Below are 9,758 nucleotides of genomic sequence, written 5' to 3' on the forward strand. Positions count from 1 at the left end.
GAACCTGCTTTAATAGCTAAGTCACTACCAGAACTAGAGAAGATGTTTCAGGTGTGGAAGCAAGGTCTAGAATTGAAGGGCCTTAGAGGCAATCTAGCAAAAACCAAAGTCTTAGTAAGTGGGGAGGCGGACAAATCACAAATCCCTTCAGGTAGATGGCCCTGCTCGATCTGTAGAAAAGGCATAGGTAGAAACTCCATAAGCTGTACCCACTGTAAGCTATGGTCACATAAGAGATGCAGCAATATCAAAGGAAGGCTAACTGAGAAGATATCTTTTGTGTGTGGCAGATGCACAGGGGCAATAAACACCAAAGATGTACAGAAATCAGCTTCCATCACATGCCAGGGGGAGAAAACTAGAAGTAGTTGATAGCTTCTGTTACCTAGGTGACCAAGTCAGTAGCAGGGGTAGATGCTCTGAGAGCATAGCTGCTAGAATAAGAATAGCCTGGGCAAAGTTCAGAGACCGCCTTACCTCTGCTGGTAACAAAGAGCCTCTCACTCAGAGTGAAAGGTAGACTGTATGATGCCTGTGTGCGAACAGCCATGCTACCCGGCAGTGAAACATGGGCTGTGAGTGCTGAGGACATGTGCAGGCTCGAAAGAAATGAAGCTAGTATGTTCCACTGGATGTGTAATGTCAGTGTGCATACACAACAGAGTGTAAGGGCGCTAAGAGAAAAGTCGGACAGAAGAAGCATCAGATGTGGTGTGCAAGAGAGACAACTGTGCTGGTATGGTCATGTGCCTATATACACAACACACAACACACATACATGTTGGGTCTTCCCATAGATAATGCGGTTTTTTCAATTGCATGAACTAAAATCGGAGGGGGATGGGATAAACTACCTGCATCAACTTGCTAGAAAAGCAGGTAGTAATTTTTCCTTGTCCTTATTCATAGTGCAAGTTTTGAAGAGTGCAATTCGATTTTAACAGTTATTTTTTCAAAGCTATAATGGAAGTGACAAAGGAGAATATTCGGCATATTCTGCTTTATGACATCTGTGAGAAGCTTAAGTCAGTGCTAGAAGAAAAACGACCATCTTTGGTTTCAAGACAAAAGGTATTCTTCCATCAGGATAATACTCAGCCACATACAGTAAGGATGACATTCCAAAGGGTGGAGCAGTTTGAATGGGGTAACAAGGCTCCACCCACCATATTTGCCAAGCATTGCTCCAGCTGATTATCATTTATTCTACTGTCTTCAAAATCATTTGGGCAGACAAAATATGAATTCTGTAGATAGGTCAGAACAGTACTGGAGGAATATTTTTCATCGTGGATAAGTGAATTTTGGAAGAGGGGCCAGATAGATAGAAGAACATTGTAGAAAATGAAGGAGAGTGTATTTTAAATTAAAAAAGACTTTTATCTTAATTTTGAAAAATAAAAGAAGTATAAAAAAACCCACATGATTTATGAGATGACACACACACACACACACACACACACACACATATAAGGTGGGCCAAAAGTGACAAAGTATAAAATTGCAGTCTGGTGCAACAGCTGAATCCACTAGATTATATCCCCACAGATCATCATATCCAGTCAGATTTTGTGATTTGGGGCTGACCCAGTATACATCCACCCACACATCTATAATTTTTATGTTTGTTGTTTTGTTGAGTTACAATAAAAACCATTTTACATTAAACAGAAGAATTACTCAAAAGTTTTTGTAGAGTACATATTATGTATGGTGCTGACAGTGACTTCGAAGTGTCAACGTGCCAGCCTTCATCAGACTTCAGTTTCAGTCAATTGAAGCCAACATCCCAGGGTTGTAGAAGAAGACACTTGTCCAAGTCGTCATGCAACCATCATCATCATCATCATCGTTTAGCGTCTGCTTTCCATGCTAGCATGGGCTGGACGGTTCAACTGGGGTCTGGGAAGCCAGAAGGCTGCACCAGGTCCAGTCTGATCTGGCAATGTTTCTACGGCTGGATGCCCTTCCTAACGCCAACAACTCCGTGAGTGTAGTAGGTGCTTTTCATGTGCCACAAGCACAGGTGCCAGATGAGGCTGGCCAACAGCCACGATTGGATTGTGCTTTTTACGTGCCACCGGCACAGGAGCCAGGCGAGGCTGGCAAATGGCCACGATCGGATGGTGCTTTTTACGTGCCACTAGCACCCAATGGGATAAAAACTAGGACAGATAGAGAGACAGACAGACAGACAACAGTTTATAAAGAAGATGAATGGCTTCATAGAGACATTGCCAGAATGAGGAATGCTGGGTAAACAAGAAGAAAAGGCTGCAAAGTGAGAAATGTTAATCAGAAGAGAGTGAGGAGGAAAAACTTGAGGTGTTACAATGTTAATAAATAAGCTTGAGGTGCCATGATGTTAGATTTGACACAAGATATGGATGAGTAAAGAGGCAACGATGTTTGTTTGTTCTCCAGGTTTGTAGGAGCAAAGCAGGAAGCCATATTGAAGTATAAATAGTTAGAGGAAATATTAAGATTGTTCTCAATATCAGACATTTATTGCTTAAAATATTCAAAAAAAAAGAATTAGATTTAATCTTCTTTTTAATATTTCTTGAATAGTTAAATTATAAATAAGCATAAAACTAAAGTTTAATGAATAATTTTTAATAATATTCTGTTACATTCAGATATGAGAAAAAGGAAATATGAGCAGTTGTTGTTGTTGTTTGTGGTGGTGATAGTAGAGTAGGAGAAATATAGTTCAGTTGAAAACTGTAGAGATCAATAAATAGATTCTGAACATTAAACAATACAATAGTATAACAAAATTATTGATTTTCCTTTTTTTTTTTTTTGTTTTACATTAATATTGATTTTATAATAATATTTTCATAATAATATTTAAATATTTTAAAAAATAATTTTTATTTATGTATTGTAAGAAATCAATGGATTTCACACAATATATAAGAGTAATAATAATTCTTAGTAATTCTCATACAAGACCAGCAATTTTGGAGGGATATTAATAACAACAAATAATTCTTTCTATCAAAGACACAGTGTGTAAAATTTTAAGGGAAAAGTCTCAGCAAATGCATTGACCCTAGTATTTATTGATATTTATTTTAGCAACTCCAAAAGAAAGGCAAAGTTGACCTGGGTAGAATCTGAACTCAGAAGTATAAAGACAAACAAAATGCTGCTAAGAATTTTGTCCAGTATGCTAACGATTCTGCAAACTCATTACCTTAATAATAATGACTTCAAATTTTCGTACAAGACCATCAGTTTCAAGGAAGTGGCTAAGTTGGTTACATTGACCCTAGTGCTCAACTGGTATTTAATCTATCAACACCAATAGGATGAAGGGCAAAGTCAACCGCAATGGAATTTGAACTCAGAACATAAAAACAGCTGCAAAGTATTTTTCTTATCACCTTAACAATAACAAATCATTTCTCATGTGGGCACAAGGCCAGAAACTCGCTGGAAGTGAACTGCTGGAAGGATAAAAAGCGAATTTTACCACAACAGGATTTTAAATCAGAACATAAACAGCCAAAATTAAGTAATTAACAACAAACAAGATGAGGACAAATATCCGTCAAATGTAAATAATGTAAATAAATTTAAATTTGTTGAAGGAAAAAAATGTTACAGAGGAGAAGGAATTTATTAAAATGCATAAATAAGACACAAACAAACAAAAATGACTATCCAGCTGTGAGAGGAATCCAAAAATAATAAAGGTGTATGAGCTGTTAACAAAAATCTAAGTTCAAAATATAACAGACCTAAAGGATCTCATATACTGCACAGCTTCTGCTGTTTTGGACATTCTTTGAGTTAAAAGCCAAAGAAAAAAAAAAGTTGCGGGGACAAAGTCTTGTGATGGGAATAAAAACGTGGAAACCAAATTGAACATCTCAACAGAGATCTTGGACGGATATGTACAAGTACAGAAAAGAATATGTTGAGAGGAAGAGACACAGATGAGCAGCAAAGAAAGAATATTCGGCAGAAAGGATTACATTTGGCTGAAGAAAAGAGAAAAGAAAAATCGAAGCAGTGTCAATCGATGTAAAAGCAGACTGGGTGTGAGAATTTAAAAGAAAGATGGATGATGGAGAGTGATGAGGGAATATAATCAATTACAGATAAGAAACTGAAAGAAATGATCAAAAAAATATCAAATTGGAAAGCTTCTGGGGCAGATGGGGTTCAGAGATTCTGGCTCAGAAATCTCCCAAGTACACACAGCCATATACAACCATTTCTTATTGATTATAGAAAGTGGAATGTCAACATGAAAGACACTGCTGACACAGAAGGACAAAGAAAAAAAGGAGAGGCAGTCAATAATTATAGATCTATTACATACCGTTATTCTGAAAATTATTAACATACCTCTTGGAAGATGAAATATTTAACTTTCTGGAAAAGGAGAATCTATTGCTAGAAGAGCAAAAGGGATGCAGAAAGGGGAAACTGTTGACCTGCTATATATATATGTATAGAAATTAAATATAAAATATAAATTACAAAGTGGGACAAGAACGCAAAAACACACAAGGAGACGACACAAAAAAACAGACGGGTCACTCGAAGCCTCTAATCTTCAGTCGGGAACCGGATCATCTTAGTAATTTCGACTGTTTAATCTCGATATTACTCCGACCCGGCCAGCCCCAAGGAAAATCCAAGCCACAGGCATTGGATTTCTTGGAAAGAGGGTCGAATGTATACGGAACAAAGACAGGATGCCACACGAATATATATATATAAGATATTAAATGAAGTACAAGAAAGAAGAATTGAGCTGTTGCCTGGATAGATGGCAGGAAGGCTTGTGGCAATGTTCCGGATCTTGGAGAGTCTGAGGCTGTTTAGAGTCAATGAGAAAAACAGGTTTTTAGAAAAAGCAATGAGAGCGTGGGAAATAGAACTGGCATGCACAAATAAACTATTAAGAAACCTGAAAATACATGATGGGGGGGGACGTTCAAGGGAGACATACTCTCTCTCTCTCTCTCTCTCTCTGTGGCCTTTCATTATTGCATTAATCTCTCGATTGCATTTAGTTGTTGCATTAATCCCTGACAATATCCTGAGAAAATCCAAACCACTTCCATCAGCTATATCTAAAAAATTTAAGATAAGGCCTTCTGTATGCTTATCACTCATTTTTCGAAGGCTCCAGTTTCACAACCATACTCAATGGAGAAGATGAGCACTCTCACTGTAGATACATCCTTGATTGCAGCAGTTGGGGTGTTACCTGAGGAAGGACACCCAGTTGCATTCATAAGCCACACCTTTAACCAGGTACAACGAAATTGGTTGAACACAGAGAGGCTTATGCAGTGGTATATTGCATAGATAGATTGTGGCATTCCCTTCTAGGAAAGCAGTTTTATTTGGAAGCAGATTATCAGCCTTTAAAAACCCTGTTCACAAAGGATTTAGATGTATTTCAATGTGCTTTGCTTAAAATAGCCAGGTGGAGTCTGATTCTATCACAATATGACTTCATTGTTAAACATGTTCCAGGTAAAAGTATTCTGCAGATCGATGCCCTTTCTAGATTGAGGTATAAAGAAACTAATGATGATGATATGATTTTCTTTGCTTCACATTTCGACAAATGCAACAGTGCATGGCAGGACATTGACCCCGTTATGATTGAAGATATCTGAAAACTAAATAAAACTATATAACAAAATAAAAAAGAATTTTACACCAAAATTGGAGACTGGTCTTGAATTTGGAACATTGCATTTGTTAAAGAGAAGGATTTTCTAACATGCAAAAATAGTTTAATACATCATATAAATCATTAGTTTATTCCAGCACCTTATAGTGCCACAGTAATGGTTGAAGCATACGACACACACAATGGGCATTCAACAAATAATTAAAAGGTACAACTGTGTTTGGTGGCCTGGGTTGGCTGACTCGGTGGAGCAGTTTGTCAAATCTTACAATAGTTACCAGAGAGTTAGGCCAAATTTAGTAAAAGCAAATGATTCATGGCCTATTTCTGGGCCCTAGGAATGTGTGCATATGGACTCGGCATATGTTCCAAACATCAGTAACATACTCATAGAGGCTTATTCAACACAGACTGAGGCATTCTTGTGTCCTGATCGCTCGACTGAGACAGTAAAAAGCAAGCTGCTTGAGGTCTTCACTCGTTTTGGTGTGCCCATAGCTTTAGTATCAAACAATGGGCCTGAATTTGTTGTGTTAAAGAATATGTTGTCATCAATGGGTTACATAAAAATTGAGACACCTGCTTATAGTCCTCAATCTAATGGTGCCACTGAAATGGCCATACAAACTGTGAAAGCTGCACTGAAGAACTTTGATCCAAAGACAGGGAATTTCAGCAACTACTTGAACTGTTCAACTATTGGAGTGACCCGGGTGGTTGTAAATTATCACCAGCCAAAAAGTTAATGAAAAGACCATTGAGAGTTGCTATAAACCCATTCTTTGAAATGAGTGAAGATGTAATACACAAAACCATGTTCGACAAGGGTGCATCCAAAGCAAAATATGTGATACATGCCAGAAAGAATTCTATATGGATTAAGAGCAGTTGAGCAACTGGGAACCAGAACTAGAATTGAGCACAACACCTGGCACAATGGTTTACGCTGAGTCTGCAAGGATGCCTAACAATGATGGTGCGACCATATTAAGTCCCTCTGCTAGGCCTGACACCAACACCGAAGTTACAGAAGTGGAGCAGCATATTATTGACAATGTTAGCCATCAAAGACCAAACATGAAAATTTCATCAAGTCCTCAATTGAGGGGAAGTGCAAGAATTGCAACAGGATGTAAAAAGCCGAAACGTTTTGAGGAGAAATAATGTGATAGTTGCATTGGGATGGTAATTTTGATATCCTGAGATATATATATATATATATATATATATATATATATATATATATATATATATATATATAGTTAATCCAAACATGAAAACACAAAGAGAAAAACAACAATGCGAGGACGTGGAACAAATATAGTATTATTGGACGCTCAGGAAGGAAGGGAAGAAGGAGGGCTTAACGTTTCGAGCGGAGCCCTTCGTCAGAAACATAGGAAAAGGAAAGATCCAGAGAAGGGAAGACGGAGGCAAAAAAAAAAAAAAAAAAAAAAAAAAATCGCCAATGGTACACACGCAGTCACATTTTGAATGAATATATATATATATCGCAAGGGAAGTCTTGTGCAACCAAGTGGAAATAATGAGATGAGAGATGAAGAAGCTGGCAGCCATAAAAGGGCGATATCACTACTTATGTGGAGGATGATGCTAGGAACTGTAGAGTGTGGCCCTCAGAAGTGAGCAGTGCAACTTGCAGTTCTGAACATTTAATATATTTTCTAAATGAGTGAAACACCACCATAACATCAGGAACACAAACAATACTAAATATAAGAGGTTTTATCCAGATTATATAAAATCAAGCCAACCGATGCTGGATAGAAGAATTCCAGAAGATCAAAGGTCAGGATCACCCAGCTCTATCAAACAAGCAAGTAACTGCAATGCATCCATAAGAGTGGTGGTCATGGTTGGGTGATCAGCAAGTGAAAGGTTCAGAATGATGAAAGCTCTCAATTCAAAATCATAACAATGGAATTGGATGGCAACAGAGAGAGACACGGGAATCTGTGAAAACAGCACAACCAAAGAAAGAGATATAAAACCAGAGATTCCAAGACAATGATTGGGTGTTTATTTAGTCACTGGACCTGCTAAAAAGAGCAACCAAATTCCTTCAAGTCACATTCTGCAATTTTAAATAGAAAAAGAATACATTGATAAATGATATCCAAAAAGGTGGATGGTCATGGCAGGAATAGCTTTGATCATAGGCCTGGTCAATCAGCACTGACTCAAGGTTTAACAACAACAACAAGATAAAAAAATACTGGAGATTTTGATTCCTAGACAACACATTTATAAATAAATCTGGAATCGTGTATCACAGAGGTCAGCTTACTGTTACGATGGAGACAATTTATAGCAAAATAATTTGGTGGAATGGTGAGTAATCAGTTGGAATACAGTGCTGATTGTTTGAGTTCAATACCAGCCCAAGTACATATACAACAGTGATGGTGAAACTGACGATGAGGGAAGATGATGATGATGATGATGCTGATGATTAAGCCTGTAGCAATGATTAGTATAAAAGTTATGCGTGTGGTAGCAGTGGTACTGACACTGATGGAAATAATGACAGTGGTGGTGGTGGTAGTAGCAATGAAGATGAGGACAGTGATGGCGATGATGATGATGACAGCAATGGCTAATGTTATCTTTTATATGGCACAAGACCACAAATTCAGTGAGAAGAGAACAGTGATTATATCAACCCCAGAAGGATGAAAGATAAAGTCGACCTCAACTGGGTTTGAACTCTAAATGCTCCTCACAATTTTGTATGTTGCTTTCACAATAATCTTTCTTGCTTTTAGCTTGTGATTAACACATGCTGAGGATGGGTAACCACCAGAAACCCTAGTCCATGTGTATCCCGTAAGGCTAGAGTTGGGAGTAATGACCTCCCCTTGCAAATACTAATTGGACACAAAACATGTGTCGTTAGCTAGCTAGAGGTGATGTCTTCCTGGGGCTATAAATGTCAGTAGCAATGTCCTATAAAGGATGCTACACTTGGTTGGCAATTATGTGTTACAATTAGAAACATTATTATTTCTAAATCTCTCAACAAGAGACACATATAGTAACAGTACTTTTAAGCAAAGATTATTTGCCAATAGAATATAGCAGTCTTGGTTAGGATGAATGCTACTGTTGTTTAGTCCCAGGAAACATTGTCTCCACCTGGAGAACATTCATCCCAACCGGGACTGTTATATTATATGGGCAAATAATCTTTACTTTAATAATAAATATTCTAGTCATAATAATTTTTTCTTCTCTGGTCATAGGACCGGGAATTTTGTGGTCAGCGGCTAACCGATTACATAAGTGGAGACACATGGCCTAGTGGTTAGAGCAGCAGACTCACAGTCGAGGGATCACAGGTTCGAATCTCAGACCGGGCGACGTGTGTGTTTATGAGTGAAATATCTAAGCTCCACACAACTCCGGCAGAAGGTAATGGCAAACTTCTGCTGACTCTTTCGCCACAACTTTCCTCTCACTCTTTCCTCCTGCATCTTGCAGCTCACCTGCAACGGACCAGTGTCCCGTCCAGGTGGGGAACCTATACACCAAGGAAACCGGCCCGATGAGCCAGGCATGGCTCAAGAAGGAACAGAACCGATTACATCGATCCCATCCAGTACTCAGCTGGTACTTATTTCATCAATTCTGAAAGGATGAAAGACAAAGGTGACCTCGGCAGATTCTGAACTCAAAATGTAAAAATGGACAAAATGTCACGGAGCAGTTCTCCCAGCTCACCACTCTAAATAATAATATCGTTGTTTCAAGTTGTTTAATAATCACTAGATTATTAACTTCAGTTACATAAGGGATCCACTGTGCATTCAAAGGAGCAGTTAGAAATAGCAGCCAAATTTCCTTCAAAGTATAACTTGCTATTTCAGAAAAGAAAAGATATAATAATAAATAATGAGCATTTAAGTAGCTTGCTTACCAACCACATGGTTCCGGGTTCAGTCCCACTGCGTGGTACCTTGGGCAAGTGTCTTCTACTATAGTCTCGGGCCGACCAAAGCCTTGTGAGTGGATTTGGTAGATGGAAACTGAAAGAAGCCCGTCGTATATATGTATATATGTTTGTGTGTCT

This window comes from Octopus sinensis, linkage group LG22, assembly GCF_006345805.1.
Source record: "Octopus sinensis linkage group LG22, ASM634580v1, whole genome shotgun sequence".
In the NCBI taxonomy this organism is placed as follows: Eukaryota; Metazoa; Mollusca; class Cephalopoda; order Octopoda; family Octopodidae; genus Octopus; species Octopus sinensis.